Raw genomic sequence first — 27,168 nt, forward strand, 5'->3', positions numbered from 1 at the left:
AGGCTCCTGTCATGAATTTTCCATTTATCTTTAGAGAGTTGTTGCTGCTTGTGTTGTTTATCTGGCAAGGTTGATTAAACTAACCCTCTCCGATCCCGCTGCAGGACTCAGAAAGCTTTGACAGTCATTTTGTCTACGCTAGCATTGCTAAGCCTCCAGGACACATCCCCAACCATTCCCACCTGGAGACTCCCGCAAGGAAAGTAGAGAAAGCTCCCGAAGTATTTTACAGCACAGTGGAGTTCAAGTCGGAGAACCAACCCACTTCAACCCAAACACATACAGAAGGAAGTGAATACGCCAGCATTGTCCTTAAAGCAAAATAGATTCAATTAAGGACACTAAGCAAGACCAAATACTCGGTTTGTATCTTTCCTGTGTCCCTTTTCAGCATTGAGGATGGCTTTTTTCTACTCTGGGTGGACAGGTTCTGAGGTGGCTGAAAGGTCCAATGTGTGACCCACAGACTCTGCTAGATTGGGATGGGTGTGGTTGGCACTTGGAGGGTTGGGTTGGCACACTGTTTGGAAGTTTAGGTGCTCTATCCATTTACTGACTGTGTGTTCCTGACAGTCCCTCGATGTGCTTACTATCTTCCTGAATCTTAAGTCTGGATGCTTTCAATTGATGGCAAAAGTGAGGACTGCAGATGCTAGAACTCAGAGTCTAGATTAGAGTGGTGCTGGAAAAGCACAGCAAGTCAGGCAGCATCCAAGGAGCAGGAAACCTGAGTTTCTGATGAGTCCTGATGAAGGGCTTTTGCCCAAAACGTCAATTTTCCTTCTCCTCGGATGCTGCCTGACCTGCTGTGCTTTTCCAGCACCACTCTAATCTTGACTCTGTATTTTCAATTGATCCCTAACCTCAATAGTTTTATTTGGGTGTGGGAGGAGTGTGGATGGAGAGGTGCGATGAGTTCATCTCCCTCGCTTAGCAAGAATCTGTTCGCATCTGCCTTAAAAATATTGAAAGACCTTTTCAGGGCAAGGCTTCCAAAGGGTCACAACAATCTGAAAGAAAAAGAAAGCTCCTCATCTCTGCTTTTTAAACAGTGACCCTAGTTCTAGATTCTCCCATAAGAGGATCCATATTCCCTGTCAAGATCCCTTAAGATTGCTGTGGTTCTGTTCGCCGAGCTGGAAGTTTTTGTTGCAAACGTTTCGTCACCTGGCTAGGCGACATCATCAGTGCTTGGGAGCCTCCTGCGAAGCGCTTCTTTGATGTTTCCTCCGGTGTTTATAGTGGTCTGTCCCTGCCGCTTCCGGTTGTCAGTTTCAGCTGTCCGCTGTAGTGGCCGGTATAAAATCTGGATCCATCGTGTTATCAGGGTACATTTGTACATCTGCTTTAACAAAAAGTTAAATGATGAAGTATGATACTTTACAACACCATTGTAGGGAAGGCAACACTTGCAGGTTTCATTAAAGGGATTGATGGTAGTCCAGCAATGATGGGCAAAGTACTTAGCTGGTGATCATTTAATGAGGTTGAAACCCAGTGAGATAAATCAATAAACGATATAAATGGAACACGAAATGACACGACCAGCTATCCTTAGTAGCTACACACGCAGACAACAAGCAACATGAATTCGACTGGGACAACACTACTATCATAGGGCAAGCCAGACAGAGAACAGCCAGGGAATTCCTAGAGGCATGGCATTCATCCACAAACTCCATCAGCAAACACACCGACCTGGACCCAATATACCAACCACCACAGCGGACAGCTGAAACTGACAACCGGAAGCGGCAGGGACAGACCACTATAAACACCGGAGGAAACATCAAAGAAGCGCTTCGCAGGAGGCTCCCAAGCACTGATGATGTCGCCTAGCCAGGTGATGAAACGTTTGCAACAAAAACTTCCAGCTCGGCGAACAGAACCACAGCAACGAGCACCCGAGCTACAAATCTTCGCACAGACTTTGATCCCTCAAGATTGTATATGTTTCAATCAAGTCGCCTTTTTACTCTTCCACTCAAGATGTAGATGTGCCAGTGTTGGACTGGGATTGACAAAGTCAGAAGTCACAAGACACGAGGTTATCATCCAACAGGTTTATTTGAAATCACAAGCTTTCAGAGCGCTAGTGACCTGATGATGGGGCAGTGCTCCGAAAACTTGTGATTTCAGATAAACCTGTTGGACTATAACCTGGTGTCATGCGACTTCTGGTCATTTTCTACTCAAATGGATATAGGTCAAGGCTATTCAACTCTCTCTCGAAAGATAATCTGCCATTCCAGGGGATTAATCTGGTAATCGTTCTCTGAACTGCTTCCAACACACTTACCTCCTTTTCTAAATAGCATGATCGACACTGTACACAGTACTCCAGATAGGGCCTCCCCAGTGGTAAAACTGAAGTATAACTTCCTGGCTACTGGCTTTCCAGATGACTTGCTGCACCTACATACTTTCTTTTGGAATTCATGCACTATGACACCTAGATCCCTCTGCATCTCAGAGCTCTGTAATCTTCTACCATTTAGATAATAGGCCCCTCCTTTCATTATTCCTGCCTAATAGAACAAGGTGTTTATAAAATTCAGTGGTGGGTGCCCAATTTTATAAATCTTTATTTAGGTGAATAATAAAAATGTCTACATTGTTCACATCTCAATATTGTATTGCTTTTGGATTTCAAGGCATGAAAGAATTGTTTATCTACTTTTATCAGATCATGAAGATATTTCTGGTAGATGTTCAAAATAAATAATCTTTCCTTGTATTTTGTATAATAAGCTTAACTTGACCGATGCAAGAAAGATCTAATAAACTCTCTGACTTTGTATAATTCACACCTTTTTATATGATACTTAATTATAATAAATTAGATTTGTTATTTTAGCCTGTTCCAAATTGATTATTTATATATGTCCCCTCTGCATTAAATGAAGACACTGCAGCAATGATTACAGCACTGGGAGATACAGGTCTATCACTGTAGAATACTGAGATACAGCCCATGGAGGTACAAGCCCAAGGTACAGGCTCTGGCTGCCATGTGGCAAGTAGTATTTGTATCACACAAATGCCAGGCAATGATCATCTCCAATAATAGAGAATCTAATCACTGCCCTTTGGCATTCATTGGTGTTACCATCACTGAATCCACCTTGGGGTTCCCATTGATGCTGATAGACACAGATCCAAGACTGTAAAACATTGGGGTTCAGTACTTGTACTTACAGGGCCAACACTGCAGAATACCAAGGTACAGTAGTAAGAGATGCAGGCCCAGAACTCAACTGGACTTGCCACATAAACACATTGGTCAGAGGCTAGGAATACTGCAGTGAGTAACTCACCTCCTGACTCTCAAAGTATGTCCACCATCTATAAGGCACAAGTCAGGAGTGTGATGGAATACTCCCCACTTGCCTGGATGGGTGCAGCTCCAACAACATTCAAGAAGCTTGACACCATCCAGGTCAAGGCAACCTGTGTGATTGGCACCACATCCTCAAACATCCACTCCCTCCACCACCGAAGCTCAGTAGCAGCAGTTTGTACTATCTACAAGATGCACTGCAGAAATTTACCAAAAATCCTCAGACAGCACTTCCAAACCCATGTGCACTTCCATCTGGAAGAACAAGGGCAGCAGATACAGGGGAACACTAACTCCTGCAAGTTCCTCTCCAAGACACTCATTATCCTGGCTTTGAAATACATCACTGTTCCTTTAGTGTCACTGGATCAAAATCCTGGAATTCCCTCCCCAAGGGCTTTGTGGGTCTACCTACAGCACATGGACTGCAGCGGTTCAAGAAGGCAGCTCATTCCCACCTTCTCAAGGGGCAACTAGGGTTGGAAAATAAAAAATGCTGGCCAGCCAACAATGCCCATGTCTCATGAGTAAAAAAAAACTGTAGAATACCTAAGTACTGTACTGATAGGTTCAGGTCCAAGTCTGTGTAATGCTGGGTTACATTACTGTTAGTTATAGGCTCATCACTGCATGACAATGGGGCACAGTACAAGCAGAACCACATCTGCCTCATGTAATTCTGAAATAAAGTGCTGTGGACACAGGTCTATCATTTCTAACACAGGATTTCATACTGACACTCCCTGCAATACCCTACAGATACAGGTCAGTTCCCAGGCAGTCTCTGCAGCTACTAACACTCCCATGGGAATTCCCTCAAAATATTGACTCATTCCTGCAAAGAGGAAAGGTCAGTAAAACTCATGAATGAGACAAAATGATCAAACACATTTTGTATAATTCAAAATAGAATTTCAGTCTGAGCAATATGGTCACATCCAAACATGACTATATTTTTGACAGGTTTTCTCTCTGAGTACAGACTGAGGGAGTGTCTCATTGTATGGGGTGGCATCCTTGAGATGAACAATTGGACCAAGTCTCTGTCCAGTCCCTGAGGTAGATAAAAGAGATTCAATACGTTATTTTGAAAGAGCACTGTGTTACTAACGGTGCACTGCAGCCAATATTTTCCCTGCAGATAGTATCACCAAGCATAAACCATCTGCTGATTATCACACTATTGTCTATCAGATTATCTTTTGCACAATTTACCTGGCATGTTTCCTATATTGTGATGATGAATGCACTTGCAAAAATAATCATTAAACTGCTGGTAAAATAGTATCAGCGTCACTGCCTTTTGCCACTTGTGCACTGGGAATACCCAGGAGAAAGTGAGGACTGCAGATGCTGGAGATCAGAGTCAAAAGGTGTGGTGCTGGGAAAGCACAGCCGGTCAGGCAGCATCCGAAGATCAGGAGAGTCAACGTTTCGAGCATAAAGTCTTCATCAGGAATGTTGGGATTCCTGGGAATAGTACACTGGGAATACCTTACAATCATCCATAATGCTCCCAGCTCACTGAATTAAATTTGTCAGTGATGCATAAATGAACTATTTTCTAATCAAACTATTCAGAGATACTTCATATGCCTAAAATGCCAATGCTCCTGCTAATCGGAGACTGCCTGACCTGCTGTGATTTTCCAGCGCCACACTTTTCCACTCTGACTCTCCAGCACCTGCAGTCCTCACTTTCTCCTATTCAGAGATGTCTGCATTTTACAAGAAGATCCTTGACCTTCCCTATCCCTGTCACCTCCCACAGTCACAGACCCCTTGGACTGTCCTATTCCTCCAATGTTGACTTCTAATAAACCCCAAAATGTAATTTCTCCACAAAGGTGGGCCATGGATGGTAAAGTTTTTGGAACTCTCATCTATAAATGTCAGTGAATGCTGGTTCAGTTGTTAATTTCAAATCTGGGATAGATGTTTTTTGTTAATCAAAGATGTTAAGGCCTATAGGCCAAATTCAGGTAAATGTAGTTAGGTACAGATCAAGCATGGCAGCATGGTGGTACAGTGGTTAGCACTTTTGCCTCACAGCTCCAGGGACACAGGTTTGATACCGACAAACTCAGGCGACTGATTGTGTGGAGTTTGCACATTCTCCCCGTGTCTGCGTGGGTTTCCTCTGGGTACTCTGGTTTCCTCCCACAATCCAAAGATGTGCAGGTCAGGTGAAAAAGGCCATGCTAACTTGCCATATAGTCTTCAGGGATGTGTAGGTTAGGTGCATTAGTCAGAGGTAAATGTAGAGTGGTAGGGGAATGGGTCTGGGTAGGATACTCTTTAGAGGGTCAGTGTGGACTTGTTGGGCCGTAGGGCCTGTTTCCACACTATAAGGATTCAATGATCTCATTGGATGGTGGAAAAGGCTTGAGCGGTTGAATGGCCTGATCTTGTTGCTGTGTTCCTATGCCTTCAGTTGCCTCACCATTGGGAATCCCTTTTTAAGTCTCTCCACATGTTGACCTCTCTCCTTTCAAACCTTCTGCCTTTGACCCAAGCTCTTGTTTAAGACTGCTTGATGCCGTTTTTACTTGTGGGATGTGGGTGTTGTTGGAAAATTCAACATTTGTTCGCCCATCTCTGAGGGTCGTATCAATATTTTTATCTGAATGTCTTTTCACTCCAAATAAAGGCTGACTTGGTGGTGGGATATCAGCCTCTGTGGAGTTATTTCATCCACCAAAGGAGCTATGCAAATGCAAATTGTTGTTGAATTGAGGTCTTATAATTTGTAAAGCAGACAGATCAACAAATATGCTGAAGCACAGACCCTGTTTTAAACTGTTGCTGATACACTCTCCCATCGTGGCCTCCTTCTTTGTTTTCTCGATCTCTCAGGTGCAGCAGCGTTGAGGAGGCACAGTTATCAAAATAGGAAGAAAAATCAGAACGTGCAGAGGTGCAATCTGAGAACTCAACAACAGATGTCAGCATTCCCCTCCCCATTGCTGAGCTCTCTGCATGTCAACTGACACTCCAGGGCAGTGCAGAGTGAAGCTGTACTGTTGGAGGGACAGCGTTGCAGAGAGGATGTGAAAGAATGTAATGGCACCATTTTGAAAAATAGCACAGCAATTCACTTTGGAGTCTTGAATTATATTTTTCCTTCGTAAACTTCATTGTTCCGATGTTGGAATAGTGACTACATTTCAAGAATATCTTAGTTGTAAAATGCTTGAGAGAAGTTTACAGATTTCACAGAGTCATACAGCATAGACACCAGCCCTTCAGCCCACAATGCCTATGCCGGTCAACAAACACCACACGACACTAGTCCCACTTACCTGCACTTGATCCATTGCCTACTATGCCCTCGCATTTTCAGTAATTATCCAGATGCTTCTTAAATGTTGTGATTTGGAGGACCCAGTGTTTGACTGGGGTGGAAAATGTTAAAAATCGCACAACACCAGATTATTGTCCAATAGGTTTACTTGGAAGCACTAGCTTTTGAAGCGCTGCTTCTTCATCAGGTAACTGTGAAGTAGGACTTGTCTTACAGTCCTGCTCCACGACCACCTGAAGAAGAAGAAGCGCTTCGAAAGCTAGTGCTTCCAAATAAACCTGTTGGATTTTAACCTGGTGTTTTCTGATTTTTAACTTGTTTAATGTTGTTAGAGTACCTGCTTCTACCACCCTCTCAAATACACAGGCAGGAGGCTGGAAGAACACAGCAAGCCAGGCAGCATCAGGAGGTGGAGAAGTCAACATTTCAGGTGTAACCCTTCTCCACCTCCTGCTGCTGCCTGGTTTGCTGTGGTCTTCCAGCCTCCTGCATGTCTATTTCGGATCTGCAGCTTTTTTTGTGTCTGCCACCTTCTCAAGCAGCAATGTTCCATATTTCTACCACATTCACCTCTGAGCCACTTACTCTTCACTTTATGCTTATGCCCTGTGCTCTTAGACATGTCTGTCATGGGGAAAAGATTCTCATGATCTACTTTGTTTATGCCTCAAAATGTTGTGTACCTCAATCAGATGCCTCCTTTGCTCTCTAAGGATAATAAACCCAGCCTATCCAATCTCTCCTCATAACTGAGATTTTTCATCCCAGGCAATATTCTGGGGAATCTCCTCTGCACTGTTTCCATTGCAATCATGTCTTTCCAATACCATGGCAACCAGAACTGCACATAATACTCAATTAGTGGCTTAACCAATGTTTTATAAAGTTGCAACAAGACTTTCTTTCTCCCATGTTGTAAGCCCCTGCTAATAAGGCAAGCATCTGTTCCTCACCACCCTGTCTACCTATGCTGACATCTTCAGAGATCTATGGACTCAAAGAACAAGCTGCCTTTGCTCCTCACAACTCTCTGGGGACCTATCATTTATTTTGTATGTCCTCCCCTTATCAGAAGTCTCAAAATCCATCACCTCTCAGTTATCAAAATTAAATGCCATTGCTCTATCATATTTATCAGCTGATCAATATCTGTCTGTAGCCTCAGACCATCCTCCTCATTATCGACGATGTCACTAATTTTCATATCATATGAAAACTTACTCATTTTACCTTCCACATTCACATCCAAGTCATTAATGCACATAACAAGCAGCAAGATTACCAGCACCTAAGTTTCATCCCTATTTTGCCTATTCCCACCAGTAATATTATAGCAACTGGAGCTATAAGGTACAAATCTAACTGATCCATGGCACAGTTCAGCTTCAGTACAATGTATGAAAACCTGAACTCAAGCAATTTGCAAGTAGTGCAATATCTGGTTTATTTAGTTTGTTGTTGCCTTGTTCATGTGTGATAAACTAAATAACACACGGCAGTTCCCTTTTGATTAAGCAGCTCTGTCCCATGGAGATGCGTATTTTGTTGCCAATGCTTTTGTTTAATTGATCTTTGAGGGCCACAAAATACCTGAACATCTTGCATATTGAACCTTATTTGATATTGGCCGCCTTTTCTAAATCCTCAGTCCTTCTTACCATTATTTGCATCTAAAGATAATGACTCACCAGCTTTGAACATCATTGGGTTCTTCCTGGCTCATTGACATAAACACTGCTGATGTGGTGTTCATGGTGCAATATGTGCTCAGCTCATGTAAGCTAACAGTCCTTTGCCTGCAATTTGCATTGAGGTCTGGTCCTCTCTTTATGGAGGAACTTAGATCTGTTCTAGTCGTGAGGTTATGAATGGCGTCATATAAATGCAAAATCCAGAAATCTAGGAGCTGGAGGAGGCCTTCGAGCCTGCTCCAGAATGCTCGATCTTCCAGCTCAATTTCCTGCGCTATCCTCATGTGATTCCTTGTACATGTGATTCCAGACCCACAGACTGTCAACACCAGTGGAGAGTGTCCCCATTGATTCCAGTTTTGCTCGGGCTCCTTGATGCCACCCTTGATGTCAAGAGCTGTCACTCTCCCCTCCCCTCTGGAATTCAGCTCTTTTGTTCATGTTTGAACCACCTGAAGGGTCCTGGTGGAACCCAAACTGAGCATCACTGAGCAGGTGCTGCTTAATAGTACTGTTGATGAAACCTTCCATCGCTTTACAGATGACCGTGAGGAGACTGATGGGGCGGTAATTGGCTGGGTTGGATTTATTCTACTTTTTATGTACAGGACATATCAGGGCAATTATCCAGATTGTCAGATAGATGTCAGTGTTGTAACTGTACTGAAACAGCTAGAAGACTGGTAAGTTCTGGAGCACAAGTCTTCAGTATTATTGCCAGAATGTCGTCAGGGCCCAAAGCTTTTGCTGTATACAATGTCTCCAACTGTTTGCTTGATATCATGTGGAGTGAATCACATTGGCTGAAGACTAGTATCTGTAATGTTGTGGACCGCTGGAGGAGGCTGACATGGATCGTCCAATTGGCACTTCTGGCTGAAGATTGCTGCAAAAGCTTCAGCTTTATAATTTGAACTGATGTGCTGGGCTCTTTCACCATTGAGAATGAGGATATTGGTGGAGCCCTTTCCTCCAGTGAGTTGTTTAATCGTCCACCACCATTCATGCTTGGATGTGGCAGGACTGCAGAGCTTAGATCTGAACCATTGGCTGTGGGATCGCTTAGGTCTACTTATTACTGCTTATGCTGCTTGGCATGCAAGTAGTCCTGTTTGGTGGCTTCACCAGGTTGGCATTTCATCTTCAGGAATGCCTGGTGCTGCTCCTGGTATGCCCTCCTGCACTCTCCATTGAACCAGTTGATCCCTTGGCTTGACAGTAATGGTTGAGTGGGGGATATACTGGGCTGTGAGGTTACAGATTATGCTGGAGCATAATTCTACTGCTGTTGGCCAAAGTGCCGCAAGGATGTCCAGTCTTGAGTTGGTAGATCTGTTTGAGGTTTGCCCCATTTAGCGCAGTGATAGTGCTACACAACATGATGGAAGGTGTTGTCAATGTGAAGGCAGGACTTTGTCTCAACAAGGACTGTGTAGTTGTCGTTCTTACCAAAACCATCAGATACATCTTCAGCCAGAAGATTGGTAAGGATGAGGTCAAGAATGTTTTCCCTTTTTGTTGGTTCTCTTATCAGCTGCTGCAGACCTAGTCTAGCAGCTATGTCCTTTAGGACCCGACCAGCTCGATCAGTAGTGCTGCACCCAGAGTATGTTCTGTACCCTTGCTTCCTCTAAGTGTTGTTCAACGTGGAGGAACACCAATGTATCAGCTGAGGGAGGATGGTACATTGTAATCAGCAGGACGTTTCCTTGCCCATGTTTAATCTGAAACCATGAGACTTCATGGGGTCTGGAAGTAGTGTTGAAGACTCCCAGGGCAACTCCCTTCCAACTGTATCCCATAGTGTAGCCCCCTCTGTTGGGTCTGTCCTGCCAGTAAGACAGGACATGTTCAGGGATGGCGATGGTGGGGTCTGGGATATTGTCTGTAAGGTATAATTCAGGGAGTATCACTATGTCAGGCTGGTGCTTGACTGGTCTGTGAGACAGCTCTCCCAGTTTTGATACTAACTCCCAGGTGTTAGTGAGGGGGACTGTGCAGGATCGGCTGAACTGTTTCTGCCTTTGTTTATTCCAGTGTCTAAGTTGACGCCAGGAAGTCTGTCTGCTTTCCTTTCTTTGTTGAGATTTTGTAGCAATTGGTACAACTGAATGGCCATTTCAGAGGGCAACTGAGAGTCAATCACATTCCTGAGAGCCTAGAGTCACATGTAGGCCAGACAAGGTAAGGATGGCAGATTTCCTTCCCTGAAGAAGTTTAGAGAGCCAGATGGGGTTTTCCTGATGATCATCATCAGTAGATTCTTATTTTGTTTTTTTTTAATATCTGGAATTCAAATTTCAGCATTTTCTACGACGGGATTTGAACTCAGGTCCCCAGAACATTGCTGAGTTAATTGTCTAGCGAAAATACCACTAGGCCATTGCCTTCCTGTCATCACATGGGCTGTTATGAAAAACTATTGGTTCCCATTAGCAGCTATTGATTCTCCCAGGCTGATCTTTACACATTCCTTTGACTGTCCAAATACTCTTTCTCAAACATACATTTCCAACTATCATTTTCTGCGCCCCCACTCCACTCCACCCTTTGTCAACATATATACCAACATTTCCCCAGCTACAATCGTTCTGAAGAAGAGTGAAACATTAACTTAGCTTTGTCTCCACAGATGCTGCCAGACCTGCTGTGTCTCTCCAGCAATTTCTCGCAGAGTTTCTGACTTCCAGCATCCACAGTTCCTTGTTAACTTTTTCATACGGTTGAAAGAGTGTCTTAAGGAAGGACAGGCAAAGAAGGGAAGCTATTTACCGAAGGAATGCCAAAGCTGGAAGCAGACCAACTGATTGTGGAACGATGGAAATCTGGGAAGATCTGTATTCAAGAAATTCAGAAACTTCAGTGCGTGTGGTGCTGGAGGAAGTGTCAGGGATAAAGAGACCATAGAGAGGTTGGTGTTGCTGGAACTAGGGGAGATCAGCAAAAGGTGGGTGAATGAACAGAGTATGGATGCCAGAGTTTTAGATCATCTTCATCTAGGTTTATGGAGAGAGAGATAGAGGTTGAACATCATGGAACTAAAAGGTTACAAGAGGAAGCCACGAGGGTGTTAATGACAAGGATCGAGGCAGGCTGAAGCCTGCTGGAAATAAGCAGTCTTTGTAGGGGAGCGGGGGGATGGGGAGTGCAGGGACAGATGAGCTTAGCTCAGGGTCAAAGACACAGAGATTATGAGGAGGCAGTGTGTATACATGATGCCTGGAGCTGGTCTGAAGCAGCACACCACCCTGCCATTTAACTGGGATCCAGTGGCAGTTTGATGAGACAGCCAATCTAACAGAATGAGATAGGTATAATCTCAGTGACAGCTAAGGCTCTGCCTTCACTCATGTGGTTGTTGCCCCTGAGTCTACACACTGCAGATAAACAGCAGGACAGAAACAGTGGGTCGAATTGGCTGGAGAGGAAATTGAGTGTCTCTCTCACACAGGCAGGCGAGTCCTGAGCTGAGATTTCTCACAGTTGGGATCCTGTGTGACCTCAGAATGCACTGTGACATGCTACAGGAGTGTAGGAAAGAGATTCTCTTTGGTGTGGGAGCACTTGCTCAGTTGGCAGTGCTTCCTGAGCTCAGGAACATTTCAAAACATTTGAGTCAGGAAGTCAGAAGGACATCCAGGAAAAGTAAAGGACTTGCATTTATATAGAGCCCTTTGTGAACACCAGATTCCACACTGTCCTTCAGAACCAATGAAGTTTCTTTAAAGTGCAGTTAATTGCTCTGATGTAGGAAACACAACAGCTAACTTCCACACAGCAAGATCCCACATGCTGTACAATGATAACGACCAGGACTTTATTAGCTTAGTTGAGGTATCAATATTAGCCTGGACAGTACAGAGAAAGACCCTCTTTCAAATGGTGTTATCCAATCATTTACACTCAGCTAAGAAGACAGGACCTCAAGTGATCTCATCCAAAAGACATTGCTGCCAACAGTGTAGCACTCCCTCAGTACTGCACCGAAGACTGAGCTTTCATTATTCTATCTGAAAATGTGTTGCTGGAAAAGCGCAGCAGGTCAGGCAGCATCCAAGGAGCAGGAGAATCGATGTTTCGGGCATGAGCCCTTCTTCAGGAATCAGTCCTTCTTCAGCCCTTCCTGAAGAAGGGCTCATGCCCGAAACGTCAATTGCGCTTTTCCAGCAACACATTTTCAGCTCTGATCTGCAGCATCTGCAGTCCTCACTTTCTCCTTTCATTATTCTACTCAAGGTCTAATTTTTAAAAATCAGATTCATTCTTGAGTATGGGGGGGGTCACTGGCTGGACATTTGCTCAATCCTAACTGCCCTTGAGATGGTGTTAGTGAATTGCCTTTTTGAACCACTGCAGTCCTTGCAGTGTATTGACACCCACAAACGTTGTTAGGAAGGGAGTGACCCAGTGACACTGAAGAGCCAATGTCAATGTTGGATGGTCCATTTGGTTTACTCTTCTTTCTTAGTTGCAGTGGCAGGACTGGGATCATTCCAGAAGATATTTAAGAGTCAGCCACATCAGTGTGGGTCTGGAGTCACACTTAGTCCAGGCAGTCATGGGCGGCACGGTGGCACAGTGGTTAGCACTGCTGCCTCGCAGCGCCAGAGACCCGGGTTCAATTCCCGTCTCAGGCGACTGACTGTGTGGAGTTTGCACGTTCTCCCCGTGTCTGCGTGGGTTTCCTCCGGTTGCTCCGGTTTTCTCCCACAGTCCAAAGATGTGCAGGTCAGGTGAATTGGCCATGCTAAATTGCCCGTAGTGTTAGGTAAGGGGTAAATGTAGGGGTATGGGTGGGTTACGCTTCGGCGGGTCGGTGTGGACTTGTTGGGCCGAAGGGCCTGTTTCCACACTGTAAAGTAATCTAATCTAATCTAAAAAAGAATGGTGGATTTCCTTCCCTAAAGGACATTGGTGAACCAGATTGGTTTTTAATGACAATTGTTAGTGGTTACATGGGGGCCATTAGACTAGCTTTGTAAATTCCAGATTTAGGAGCTAAATTTCAAACTTGACTTTTGCTGTGTTGGCATTTGAAACTAAGATTTACCTGGCTTTCTATGGGTTACATACCCAGTGACGTTACCACAACCCTACCATTAAATTGGGCTCAACCACAACCTGCTGACTCCAAGGTGCAAAAGCTTTCTGAAATAGCTCCACAGAGGCCAGCATTCCTTCACCAAGTCCCACTTTACGTACATGGGGAGAGTCCTTGATACTCATCCAGCTCCCTCAGAGCCAGCTCTCAGAGTGAACAGCACCTCTGACACTCCTATTTACACCTGTCAGCCAGGACTCCCTGATTGGACCAGATTAACAGTCCCAATCAGGGTACTTGGATTCTATAATGTCCCTCTGGCTGGCCCTGATACAATCAGTACACTATCAACTGGCCCTGGGCTGACACTTTTCATCACAGAGTCTGCCAAAAGGTAACAACACAACAGTGAACAATAAAATCTTCACATCAAGATGGGCTGAAAGGCCTTTTTCCAGGTTGCTAGAACTCTATGACTCTACTACTTGTGGTCCCTGTGTCAGTTATCCTAATAAACCTGTGTCCTCTAATTCCTGACTCTCCTGGGTGGAAATAGTTTTTCCATAATTAGCAAAACTTACCCTGAGCTTAAGGATCACATTCATGGAAAGAAGAGCAAATGTTTGGCTCAGAAGAGAAATCCAAGCTCCTTGGGGAATGTGTTAGAGCAGTGAAGATGGGGGTTGAGTTCTAACCAAGCAGTGAGTCAGGAAGACAAACTCCAGTAACAGCTTCGCAGAACGCAAAGCAAATTCAACCAATAATTTACCTTGAAGGTTAGGGGATACCATTGATGGTAAATAAAGGTGCATGTCAGTGATGAGCATGAACTGAGGCTGTGAACAGGAAAAGTGAGCTCCCAGCCTGAAATGTCAACCTCCAATTAATTAATTTGCTTTGTCATGTCAAAATGGCACTGAAATGTCAGCTGGTATGATGCCAGGGACTAGATGGCGACAGTACGTTCCTAAATACAGACACTACGTCCTAGGACAGAGTATCTCTCTGGGCAACGTGCCCAATCTGACCACAAGTGTCGTTCCTGTGTAGCTTCCTGTTTTCAATTGTCCTCTGGACTGTGCAGCTCTCCAAAAGGGAAAAACACAAAGAGTTTGCATGATACAAAACACTAAGGGCGAACTTCAATCCATTTATTTATCTCATTGTTATCGCTTTCTGTTTTCAAATGTTGCTCCTTTTTTTAAGACGATAATGACTCATTAGTATTTTTTTCCATGTTGGTTGAGGGGGTGTGATAGACTGACAAGACCCATGGAGTGAAAAAAAAATTACAACCGTCCCAGTTCAGAAATCTATTGTTCAGAAACACTACTGATCCAGAAATTCCTTGGACAGATCTCAGTGTCATTAATAACATTTCAGAACGGTGCTTGGGAACACATGGGAGATACAGTCATTGGGTATATAAAACAATATTTAGTACTCTTTACCAAAACCTTTGACATGGTTCTACATTTCAGGCAGATATTTATTTCTACGGTGTTTTCCAGTTTACGCATTTTAATTCCACACTCTTGTTGGATAATTCCAAAATCCAGCAATAACTTGCTCCCAAATGTCTGCATTGGAGAGGTTATAGTGTATTGCAGATGCAGGGAATCTGAAATAATAATAAAAATATTTATCTCTAGCTGCTCAGAAATAATTGATTCTTTTTATTCATTCCCAGGCTATGGCTGTCACTGGATATTGGAATCACAAGGAGGCCATTCAGCCTTACAAACCTAGCCTGCCCTCCACTTAGATCATGACTGTCTATATGGTAACTCTATCGATGTGCTTTATCTCCATAATGCTGACTTGATATTGTTCTTAATTTAAAATTTCCAATTGAGCCCCAGTCTCAGCTCGTTTTTGAGGGAGAAAGTCCAGATTTTCACAACCCTTTGCATGAAGAAGTGTACCCTGACCTCTAACGCTCCCTCCAATTTGAGGAATGCTTCCATCATTGCCTTCTGCTGCATAGGGCCTAACCTCTGGGATTCTCTCCCTGAATCTTTCTACATTGCTTTCAGTCACCTCTCCTGTATGTCCTTTCATGGCTCAGTGTTAATTCCTGTTTGATGACATGGTGTGAAGTAGCACGCAATGTTTTTCGATATTTGTCATTGTTGATGTGGGTTCAGTTCCCATACCTGAAACCTGAGATGAAAGTCTAGGCTGACACTCTAAACCTAGCACTGAGAAAGTGCTGCACTGTTAATAGTAGCATCTTCCAGACAAGAGTTAAACCAAAACCATGTGTGTTATCTTGTGTGCATGTAAAGATCCCATAGCAGTCCTTTGAGGACGAGCAAGATTATTCTCAGTTTCCTGTGGAGAAGGACCTCTATCAACAATGGTAAAGCAAATCAACAACTTATTCTCCAGTAAGTATCGCATGTTTGCCTATATTGGTCTGGGAATTGAGTGCAAAAGTCAGGATGGCACGTTGCACCTTTATTAGTCTTTGATTAGGCCACACTTAGGATATTGTGTTCAACTCTGAACGCCACAATACAGGAAGGATGTGGAGGCTTTGGAGAGGGTGCAGAAGAGGTTTACTATGGTGCTGCCTGAATTAGAGGGTATGAGCTATAGGGAGGGGCTAGAACAACTCAGAGCAACAGAGACTGAGGGGAAGTCTGTAAAATTGAGATACATAGATAGGGTTGATGATCAAAGTCTTTTTCCCAGAGTTGAAATGTCTAATGCTAGGGGACAAGCAGTTAAGGTGAGAGGGGGCAGTTCAAAGGAGATGTGAGGGGCATTTTTTCACGCAGAGTGTGGAATGCACTGTCAGGTGTGGTGGTGGAGGCAGATGTGAAAGGCACATTTAAGAGGCTTTTAGATAAGCTCATGAATATGCAAGGAATGGATGTATGTGGACCAAGGGCAGGCAGAAGGGAATGGTTTAATTTGCTGCATTGTTTGACACAACATTGTGGGCCGAAAGCCTGGTTCCTGTGTTGTAACGTTTGATGTTCCAATTGTCTTTTTGTCAATAGATGCAGGTGCCAATGGCAAGTCCAGTATTTATTGCCCATCCCTAATATGCCCTTGAATTGAGCAGATTGGTTGGCCATTTCAGAGGGTAGTTATGGGTCAGTTACATCACTATATGTCTGGAGTCACACAGAGGCCAGATCAGGAAATTCCTTCCCTGACAGGCATTAGTGAACAACATGTGTTTTTACAACAAACAATGATAGCTTCATGATCAACACTGAGAATGGTGTTCAAATCCAAGTTTATTAACTGAATTTAAACAGCTGTGGTGAGATTTGAACCCATGTCCTCAGTACATTAGACATTGCCTGGAGTATCAGTATGGCTATGCTACCATCTCTCCCATATCCTGACCTCTCTGCGTGGGATCTTGCTGTGCTAAAATTGACAACCCCACTTCCAACATTGCAACAAGTGGCTACAGTTCAAAAATCGCTTCATTGGCTGTAGAGTGCTTTTGGAATGTCCTCAACTCCTAAATGAAGCAATAGAGATGTAAATCTTTCTGAATAATACAGAGTCACTCTGGTCCTGCCTGCTTTACTCCCCATCCCAATTGAAAATGTTATGCCCATGAACTGAACTCTGATTTTAAAAGTCTGTACATTGTTGGGAGTATGGGAGGATTCAAAGACTTGGGAGGGGGGGAAGCGCAGGAGGTTGTGGTGTGTGAGAGACAGCTGAGGGTGTTATCCTACTGTTCCATTGGACTGGAAAATGCTGATTTCCACAGAGTGGAAAGAAGCAGAAAGCAAGACATAGTGGGGCTGTACAACCATAACAAGAAGAATCAAGAATGAATAACATGAGACACATAATATTCATGGTAAGGTAGAGAGAGTGAGAGATTCACATTTTGCAAAGAGCCCCTTTTAAGGGAAAATTCAGACAAATGAAGTACTTTGACCCAAGTGTTTATCCACATTAATTAGAAGCAGCTTTCTCAAACTGCAAGAACTAATCCAGATGGAAAAGCTGCTTTCTGAACAAAAATACTTATTAACCCGGAGATGCTCTTTGAGGGCTGTAACACATTACCTAAACCAGCATTAGCCAGGCTCTGAAATTTAGACTGGTTTCCAATTTTAGGGCCTGACGTACCAGATGTGAAAAGCAAAAGAGGTTTTTGGTGATTGTGGAGCCTCAGTAAGTGAATTTATCAGCAACTTCCAGCAACACATTATCATCGCTGTTAACTGCTCTAATGGCAATATCCTGGACATGACAGCTCTCTCTTCCAGGGTGATGGTCAAACCACACTGTGTACAGTTGTAAGGGAGTCTGTCCACTTGTTATTGAAGGCATTCCTTAATTTGAAATTCTAGTGTGGCATCATTGGCATAGATCAACTCCCTGCTCAGGACTTGGTGCAATTTTGAATGGGATTTCACATGAGATCCATGTAGGAGGGTGAATGTGGTTCCACCAACCTCACTGGAGTTTAGAGGAATGAGTGGTGATCTTATTGAAACATACCAGATTCTTAAGAAGCTTGACAGAGTAAAGACTGTGAAGATGTTTTCCTTCATGGGACAGTCTACATCAGAGGACATAGTCACGGAATAAAGAGTTTTAATTCTTGTCACAGGGAGCTGTGGGGGCAGAGTCCTTGCATATATTTAAGGCTGACATGGATAGATTCTTGACCAGTTGGGGAATCAAGGGTTACTGGGAAATGGGCAGGGAGGTGGATGTGAGGAATGTCAGATCAACTATGATCCTATTGAATAGTGGAGCAGGCTCAAGGGGCTGAATGGCCTACTCCTGTTCTTATTTCTTATGGTCTTAACACTGGAAGCTTGGCATAGAGTCATAGAGGTGTCGAGCTGTACAGCGTGGAAACAGATCTTTCGGTCCAACTCGTCCATGCTAACCAGATATCATTCGGGGAAAGCAGCCCTCTTGATTATCACCCAATTTACCAAAATCATCCACTGCCTTCCCCACCAAATCCCAGCGGCTGCAATGTGTTATGTTGAAGATGCACTGCAGCAACTCACAAAGGCTCCTTTGACAGCACCTTCCAAATGCACAATCTCTACCCTGGAAAGACAAAAGCAGCAGCTGCATTGAAGAACCAATGCTATAAAGTGAAAATGTGGGTAAATGTACCCTGACTAACCTTAGCCAACTTAACTCAGGCACATCACATGGTGAGATATGTAAAGGGGACAAAAGTAAGGGGGAGGTCCAACGCAACTTTATTGAACACTTTATCAAGGATAAACAATATTATCAGACTCTGCTGTCGTAATTTATTAAGCTCTATCAAGCTCCATCAATCTCTTCACTGGACTCTTCAGTAAACAGTTAAATCTACACTAATTATTTTCTTCTGACATGTGCTTCTGAGGTTTCACTATTCCCCACCCACACGTCCCTGCCGCTGTATTTGATCCGTTTGTGTGAAAGAGCTGGTGATATCTGTTCAATAAAGTTGGAACAGGTTGCTGGTTGGACTTTGAGGATTGTCTGATGTTTCAGGAAGTGCAGTCACTGATTTAGGCTTCCCCACTTGTCCCAGGGCCACTTCTGGTCTTCGGGTTGTCTCACTGAGGTGGGTTGTCTGGGTCTGGTCAGTCTAATGATGCTCACCAGGGGCTACATGGAGCTGGAGATGTTGAGTGACTCGGCCCTTAGTCAAAGGGAGACACCATTGAAGAAGATGCAAATGCAAAGCCAGCCTGCCCCTTTTCTTCCCCTCTCACAACCTTCACAAAGATTGTGTGGCCTAGCATTGGCTCTCTGCTTCTTGTCCCTGTGGCTTTGTAATCGTACCAAGACCAGGCAGGGCACTGATCCAGACTGAATCTGCGCACCGCAACCCAATGAGCTCTGCCAACCTTCACTCGGTCCACATCGGCACTCCAGCCAAGAAACTGCGGCAGCTAGTCTTCAAAAAGGATTGCTAGCTGCTCACCTTCCACTCCCCCCGGCAGTCCAATGACCTGGATATGTTTCCTCCTACCTCAATTTTCCAGATCATTGACCTGTTCGGTCGAGGCCCGGACTTGCTTCTCGAGAGCCTGGATCTGTCCCGCTGAGGACTCGACCTCGGTCTCCGAGGCCGCGGTCCGTCCGTCGAGCTCTTCAACCTCTCTTCCCGAGCCCTGCCAACTCCTTCTCATGCTTTCAACTGAAATCGGCTCCAGCCGAGTATGATTGTCTTCCATCGACTCCTTGATCATCCCTCGGATCGCCACGAGTTCTTCAGCGACGTTCTGCCATGCACGTACCTCTTTCTCGGCTGCCCAGGGATCACAGTCGCAGTCACGGGCCCACCTGATGCCTTTGGTGAGTGTCCCGTGTGTTGGGGCTTGGCTGTATGCTTCCCTTTCGTCATCCTCACTCACTCAAAAAGGATTTACAGTAGAACCTGGACTATCTGAACATCGACCATCCGAATCCCAGACGATCCGAACAAGATCCCAAGACCCTGCAAAAACGGCACCTGGCAACACAGCATTCAGTTATCAGTTAAGCGGCATTATGGCATGCATTGCCAGATAATCGAGAGATGTTTGATAACCGGCATTCAATCAGCTATTGGCTAACCGGCACTATGGCATAAATTACTGGATAATTGAGATGTGAATTGCTGGATAATCAAGGGACTTACTGCTTGTTTCTGGCCACACAAACTCCCCTGCTGTCTCGCTCAGACAATCAAGGCTCCACTGCAAATGGATTTAAATAGTTCCACAACCGTTTAACATCAATTTTCTCTGAGAAAAGGTAAGGGGGGGGAGGGGCGTGGGATAAAAATATCATTTCTGCCGGCCTGGGGTGCAGAGCTCAGCAGGTCTACTCAAATCGCTGCCATCTTGGATCCTCTGCAGGACACCCTTTGAGATCTGTAGTGGGTGAAATAAGGTTGTACTCCTTCACCAACGCACTTTGGCATATTCTTATCTTTGCTGCTGTCAAATTTCTTTGAGTCTTTTTCTGAATTCTTTCACAGGATGTGGGCACAGCTGGGTGGGTCAGCACTTATTGCCCATTCCCAAATGGCCCTGGAGGAGGTGGTGGCGAGCTGCCTGCTTGAACCGCTGCAGTCCATGTGCTGTAGGGAGATCCACAATCTCGTTAAGATTGGGAATCCAGGATTTTGACCAAACGGACACTGAGGAACAGTGATACGTTTCCAAGTCAGGATGGTGAATGGCTTGGAGTGGTGCCATCAGGTGACCCATGACCTTCAGGACTATGACAGATATATGGATATTATTTTCATGGGTGTGTGGATAGAAACTCAAAATGTGAAAGTCACGTTTCAACTTTAGCTAGACTCTGCAATTTGTAAACTCCACAGCTGGAACAGACAGTGTTCATATAGTCATGCCTGGGACAATCAACTTCCTGTCAAAATGTCATGTTTCCACACTGTAGGGATTCTATAAACCTAAGTAGTAAGGTAGGGGAATGGGTCTGAGTTGGATACACTTCAGAGGGTCGGTGTGGACTTGTTAGGACATATGTTAGTGCCATATGAGGATTGATTTTATTTTCCCTAACTGCCGTGGCTCTTCTAGATTCGGTGGTATCTTGTTCAATTGGGAATATTGCCATCTCTGATCACACAGCAGTATATTTAGTGGTCGGGATTAAGGGTAATGCAATGACCTCACAGTACTGACAAATGGATCCCTTCATCTTCAAGGACAGCAAGTTTGTTGAGTACTTTTCCAGGGAATTTGAAGTATTTTTGTACACCAACTTGGATATAGCTAGTAATCTGTCCATTCTTTGGGAGACTGCTTAGGCCTATGCTACACGGATAATTATTTCATACTCTGCCAGTGAGACATGACGGAAAGGAGAGCAGCAGCGTCTGTTCGAGGCACGATTGAAGACAGCTGAGATGGCATATTACAGTAGACCATCAGTGACTGAGCTGCAGCAGATCACAGCTCTTCGATCTGCCTTAAACTCCATGCTCACACATACAGCCAGGAAGGAACTTTCCTTTGTGAAGCAGAGGTTGTTTGAGTATGGTGATAGGCTGGGTAAATATTTGGCATGGTTTGAATGTAGTCTGGAGTCCATGTGGGATCAGTTGGTTACAGAGGCAGGCACTGAGGAAGCAAATGTAGCGAATCTGTTTCAGTACATCGTTGAAGAGCTTCAGGGCAGAGGAGATGACCTGGGGGTTGCAGTGAGAGAAAGACCCACTGAGATTCTTGTAGAGAGAGGAGGAGAACTTCTTCAAGGCCGGCATCCTTGCAAGAGGATTCGCAGTAAGGTTAAAACAACTAGGTAAAAGTGAGGACTTCAGATGCTGGAAACCAGAATGTAGATTAGAGTGGTGCTGGAAAAGCACAGCAGGTCAGGCAGCATCAACATTTCCTGATGAAGGGCTTTTGCCTGAAACGTCGATTTTCCTGCTCCTCGGATGCTGCCTGACCTGCTGTGCTTTGCCAACACCACTCTAATTTACACTCTAGTTTCCAACATCTGCAGTCCTCACTTTTGCCTAAATAATTGGCATATCTTCTAGGAAGAAGAATGCTTCCCAGTCTATTCCTTCTCTTAGGGAAGGAAATGGGATTCTTACTTGTAATGCTAAAAAGATCAATGCGGCATTTCGGAGATTCTATTCTGAACTGTATCAGTCTGAATGTTGTGATGATAGACGGGATAAAATGGAATCTTTCTTCAGGAGCTTAGATCTTCAGAGAGGGTGTCTACTGAGCAGGTGCCTCTCCTTAGTGCTCCATTAACAGCACAAGAGATACAGGAGATAGTGAGGCAACTTCAAAGTGGAAAGGTTCCCAGCCTTGATGGTCTTCCCAGTGAGCTTTATATAGAATTTGTAAACATACTGTCAGGGCTGATCCTAGACACATATATAACTATTCATATAGTCATGATTGCTTCCCGCCATCCTTGAGAGAGGCTAAAAGCTCTCTTATCCCCAAGAAAAGGAAGGCCCTTGAGCACTGAATTTCTTATAGACCTATCTCTCTCTTCAATTCTGATTATAAAATTTTGTCTAAGACTTTGGCATTGAGGTTGGAAGGGATGTTGCCCTCTACTGTAAAAGAAGATCAGATGGGCTTTATAAAGGGTAGCAGATCCTCTAATAATGTTAGGAGGTTGCTTAACATGATTCAAGTATGCCAGCAGCGATCAGTTCAAGGGTTAGTGGTTTCTTTGAACATGGAGAGGGCATTTGATCGGAGTGGTTTGGCCTGGGTAAAGTGTTTACGAGATGGGTAAGGGTCCTTTACGGTGATCCTCTGGTAGCAGTTCTCACCAATGGTATACGGTCTGATCATTTTAACATTGGTAGGGCCAGTCGGCAAGGCTGTCCCCCTCACCTTTGCTCTTCAAATTGGTGATTGAGCCATTGGTGGAGGCCATTCATGGGGAGCTGAAAATGTGTTGCTGGAAAAGCGCAGCAGGTCAGGCAGCATCCAGGGAACAGGAGAATCGACGTTTCGGGCATAAGCCCTTCTTCAGGAAGGCTTATGCCCGAAACGTCGATTCTCCTGTTCCCTGGATGCTGCCTGACCTGCTGTGCTTTTCCAGCAACACATTTTCAGCTCTGATCTCCAGCATCTGCAGACCTCACTTTCTCCTCAGCCATTCATGGGGACCCTAATATAGCTGTCCCAAAGGTGGGGTCAAAGGTGCATAAGATTACACTATATGTGGATGATCTTATTTTTCTTTCGACCCCGGGAGTCTCTGTGCTCTGTTTAATACAGTGTATTAATTCATTTGGTTCTTTCTCAGGTTACAAGATCAATTTTTCAAAGTTGGAGGCTATACCTATGGGGGATCTGAGGAGAATACCTGGTGTGGAAGGTGGGTTCCTCTTTAAGTGGGCACAGGGAGGTTTTCTTGACTTGGGTCTTCCTGCTGCCCCTAGCTTTGATCAGTTATTCAAGGCCAATTTTGTTCATTTGTTTGACAAGATTAAACAAAATCTTTAAAGATGGGGGGCCCTTCCAATATCATGGTTGGGTTGAATCACTCTTATCAAAATGAATGTTCTTCCTAGCTTATTGTACCCTTTGCTGATGCTCCCTTTGCTCTTTCCTAGGTGAACATTTTGGAAGTTGAATGGCTGGTTTAATTCTTTTATTTGGCAATATAAGTGGCCTCTTACTAAGCTTGCAAAACTGCAATTGCCCCAGAGATTGAGGGGAGTGGACCTCCCGGACATTAGAAGGTATCAACTGAGCTCCCTCCTATCATTTGTAAATGGGTGGGCCTGTGGGGACTCGGCATCAACATGGTTGGAAATTGAGGCCTCCCAGATGAAGTGTCCTCTATCAACCTGTTGTTTTTAGACAAAATGAGAACCATTGAGGAACATTGCCGCAATCTAATAGTTACTAACACTGTAAAAGCTTGGAGGGCAATGAGGCAGATGGAGGGTAATGTGTCGAAAACATCTTTTCTAACTCCCGTAGTTGGCATGCCGGGTTTCTGGTCAGGGACAATGGATCCCAGGTTTAAGTCCTGGGCGGATAGGGGTGTCTCTTGAGGGGTGATCTGTTTGAGGGTGAAATGTTGATGTCATTTAATCAAATAACTCAGAAATATGGATTGTCAAGTCGAGACATCTTCTGTTTCTTTCAGATTAGGGAATTTATCCGAAAGGAGACCACACTCTTGACTGAAGGTTACCGATCTGATATAGAAAAGTGGGTGTTTCAGGCTAAGAGCACTCGTTCAGTGAGTCCTCTCTATCATTTGTTGGGGAGAGGTTCCTTAGGTGACATTGAGCATCTACATGAGGGCTGGGAGAGAGAGTTAGAAGTTGGGATCACTTCGGAAACATGGGAGGACATTGGTGAGAATGCCAGGCGGATTTCGATATGTAATAGGACCCATGCTGTGCAGTTAAAAATTCTTCCTAGGGCTCATCTGGCTCCAAATTGTCTTGCAACATTTAAGCAGGGAGCATCTTCAATGTGCTCAAATTGTAAAATAAATATAGGTATTCTCACAAATTGTCTATGGACCTGTCACAGGCTCTGTGCGTATTAGAGCGCTGTGGCAGGAGTAATAGTGAGGGTCTTGGGGACCGAAGTCAAGGTGGACCTGGTCTCTTTGCTCCTGGGTCTGCCGAACTTACCTCACTTCGATGTACATGGGGAAAGAGCTTTTTAACATTCTCACTTTTTTTGCGAGGAACAACATTCTGATGTGCTGGGCATCTGAGACCGCCCCCCCACCCCCCCACCCTGGGTCTGTCGGGTGGCATAAGTTAATTATGGAACACATTCCTTTTGACCAGAAAACAGACAACTTTTACAAGACATGGCAGCCCTTTTTTAATTATTTGGAAGCAGATCTGTCTGCCATTTAGATTAGGGCTTTTATCTAGCCACGATGGTTTGGTCTGATAAAACTAATGCCATGAGAGGGAGAACTTCGAACAAATGTCAGTTTAATGATTGATGCTCTCGAAGGTTGAGAGCTACGGTCTTGTATGCTGAATAGTGTTATTTATTTATTGATTTGTAATAAGTATTGTTTTGATTTCTCTTGCAGAGTAGTATAGTCGTTTGTTTATTGTTTATTGTTGTTTTTGTTGTTATGATGCTATATTTTCAAATTTTTGTAACTTTCTAACTTTGTAAAGAAAATTCTTTCAATAAAAATATTTTAAAAAAAAAGAATGGTGTCCTGCTCTCATTGATATGATCCATCTTGTTGCCAAGGATGGTGGCATGGTGGCTCAGTGATTAGCACTTCTGTCTCACAGCACCAGGAACACAGGTTTAATTCCAGCCTCGAGCAACTGTCTGTGTGGAGTTTCACATTCTCCCCGTGTCTGTGTGGGTTTCCTCGCACAATCCAAAGATGTGCAGGTTAGGTGAATTGGCCATGATAAATTTCCCGTGGTATTAGATGCATTAGTCAGGGGTAAATGTACAGGCATGGGTCTGGGTGGGTTACTCTTTGGAGGGTTGGTGTGGACTTGTTGGGCCGAAGGGCCTTTTTCCATACTGTAGGGAATCTAATCGAAATCTAAATCTGCCTCTCGATTACTAACATTACCATACTGCTTTGTACCCTCTCATGTGCTGATAAATTGCAGCCAACAATGATGGCATCATGTAAAGGTGCTTTAAGGAAAGTGATTAACCCATCTGCTAAAGAATAGGCACCAAGATATTATTGGACAAAGTGCAGGTGACCAAAGGCAGGAGTCCCTAGAGGATCAGAGAGAGAGAGAGGTACAGAGGCTGGGTGGGGGAAGGGGGGTGGGGGTGGGGGGGGGGAGATATTCCAGTGCTCAGGGTTCAGGGTGCTGAAGGCACACTCACCAGTGGTGCAGCGATCAGAATGGGGGATGCGCAATTGTCCAGAATAGAATCATAGTGTCTCTATAGTGTTGAGGACAGGTCCCTTAACCCATCAAGTCCACATTAACCCTCTGAACAGCATACCCACACCCCCCACCTATCCCTGTCACCCCACATTTCCCATGGCTAATCCACATAGCCTGCATATCCCTGAACACTGTGGGGCAATCCACCCCAACCTGCACATCCCTGGACACTATGGGCAATTTAGCATGGCCAATCCACCCCAACCTGCACATCTTTGGACACTATGGGCAATTTAGCATGGCCAATCCACACCAACCTGCACATCTTTGGACTGAATAGAAGGAATAGAAACACACGACTTTCTGAAGTGAGAGGGATACTCACTGGAACATCTGACACCTGACACTGGACCAACTAACAAAGTCAAACATCTCAAACATTCCATGAAAAGGGATGCATTCCACAAATCCCCCTGCTGGTTGAGCACTTTATGTCCCTGATTCAGGAATTTGCTCACACAGATTAGCCAGAACTGCCCACCCAAAAAATATCTCACATGGCCCCTAGGCCCCTACTTCATTCTTCGTCTTATCATACTATGAAAGAATACTTCCGGAGTCTGCTGAGGGTAGGAAACATTAAATGTTTTTGCCAACATATCGAGCAGATCATTCTGTGCTTGCCAGAAGGTTGCGAGAGAGGGCAAGATCATTTCACTGCATCACTTCTTGTGATGATGTGTACTCTAGCTTTAATTTTTACCTTGTATATTTCATAGTCAGATTTAACCCCTTAGGGCACAGGTGCTGTCAGAAAATTCCAAGAAGGGCCTCAAATTTTTTGTGTTTCTGGTTAAGAACGAACACTCATAGCATCAACTCTTTAACAAACTCCCTTCATTGTTCTGTGCGCAAATACCAAGGGTACAGTGAGTCAGACCAAAAATTAATTAATATACCATTTCAATAATTGTAGTTGATCCAACAAACTATGGATCAATTCTTGGTTTTTGTAGATGCTGTACAGAATTACCCATCATCCTCCATAGACAGATAGCATAATCTTCACCAAGGGCACTCAGGAAACGATGGAGCAACTGACCGACTCTTTTTGATGACAGAGGAAAGGAAAAATCTTGCATTTATATAGCTCCTTTCACAACATCAGGAAGTCCTAAAGTTCATCACAGGCGATGAACTGCTTGAAGTGCAGTTGCTGTGGTAATGTAGGAAATGTGGCAGACCAATCTCAGCACAGCATGATCCCTCAAAACCGGTCATAATCGGGCCACCCATACATTTGGCTGGAGTTAAAGTCACTATTTCACAGCTGCTTTGGCAGTTTGCTGTGTTTCCTACTTTGTAGCTGAGTCTAGACTTCAACAAACTTCTCACTGACAGTGAAACATGTAATTGTCACGAGATTGTGAAAGTCAGAAATGTAAGTTCGTTCTTTCCGTTGAATACCCGTATTCCTGTCAGATGTTGCAT

General features: G+C 44.3%; 1 long non-coding RNA gene across 1 annotated transcript; it reads left to right on the forward strand.

Annotated features, from left to right (window-relative positions):
* The first annotated feature begins 14,531 nt into the window (after positions 1 to 14,531).
* Positions 14,532 to 24,928, forward strand: LOC122563039. Its single transcript, XR_006315472.1, has 4 exons — positions 14,532 to 14,797; positions 15,067 to 15,766; positions 23,124 to 23,195; positions 23,434 to 24,928. It is a non-coding gene; the product is annotated as an uncharacterized LOC122563039 (long non-coding RNA).
* Positions 24,929 to 27,168: the final 2,240 nt, after the last annotated feature.

This window comes from Chiloscyllium plagiosum, chromosome 26, assembly GCF_004010195.1.
Source record: "Chiloscyllium plagiosum isolate BGI_BamShark_2017 chromosome 26, ASM401019v2, whole genome shotgun sequence".
Taxonomy (NCBI): domain Eukaryota; kingdom Metazoa; phylum Chordata; class Chondrichthyes; order Orectolobiformes; family Hemiscylliidae; genus Chiloscyllium; species Chiloscyllium plagiosum.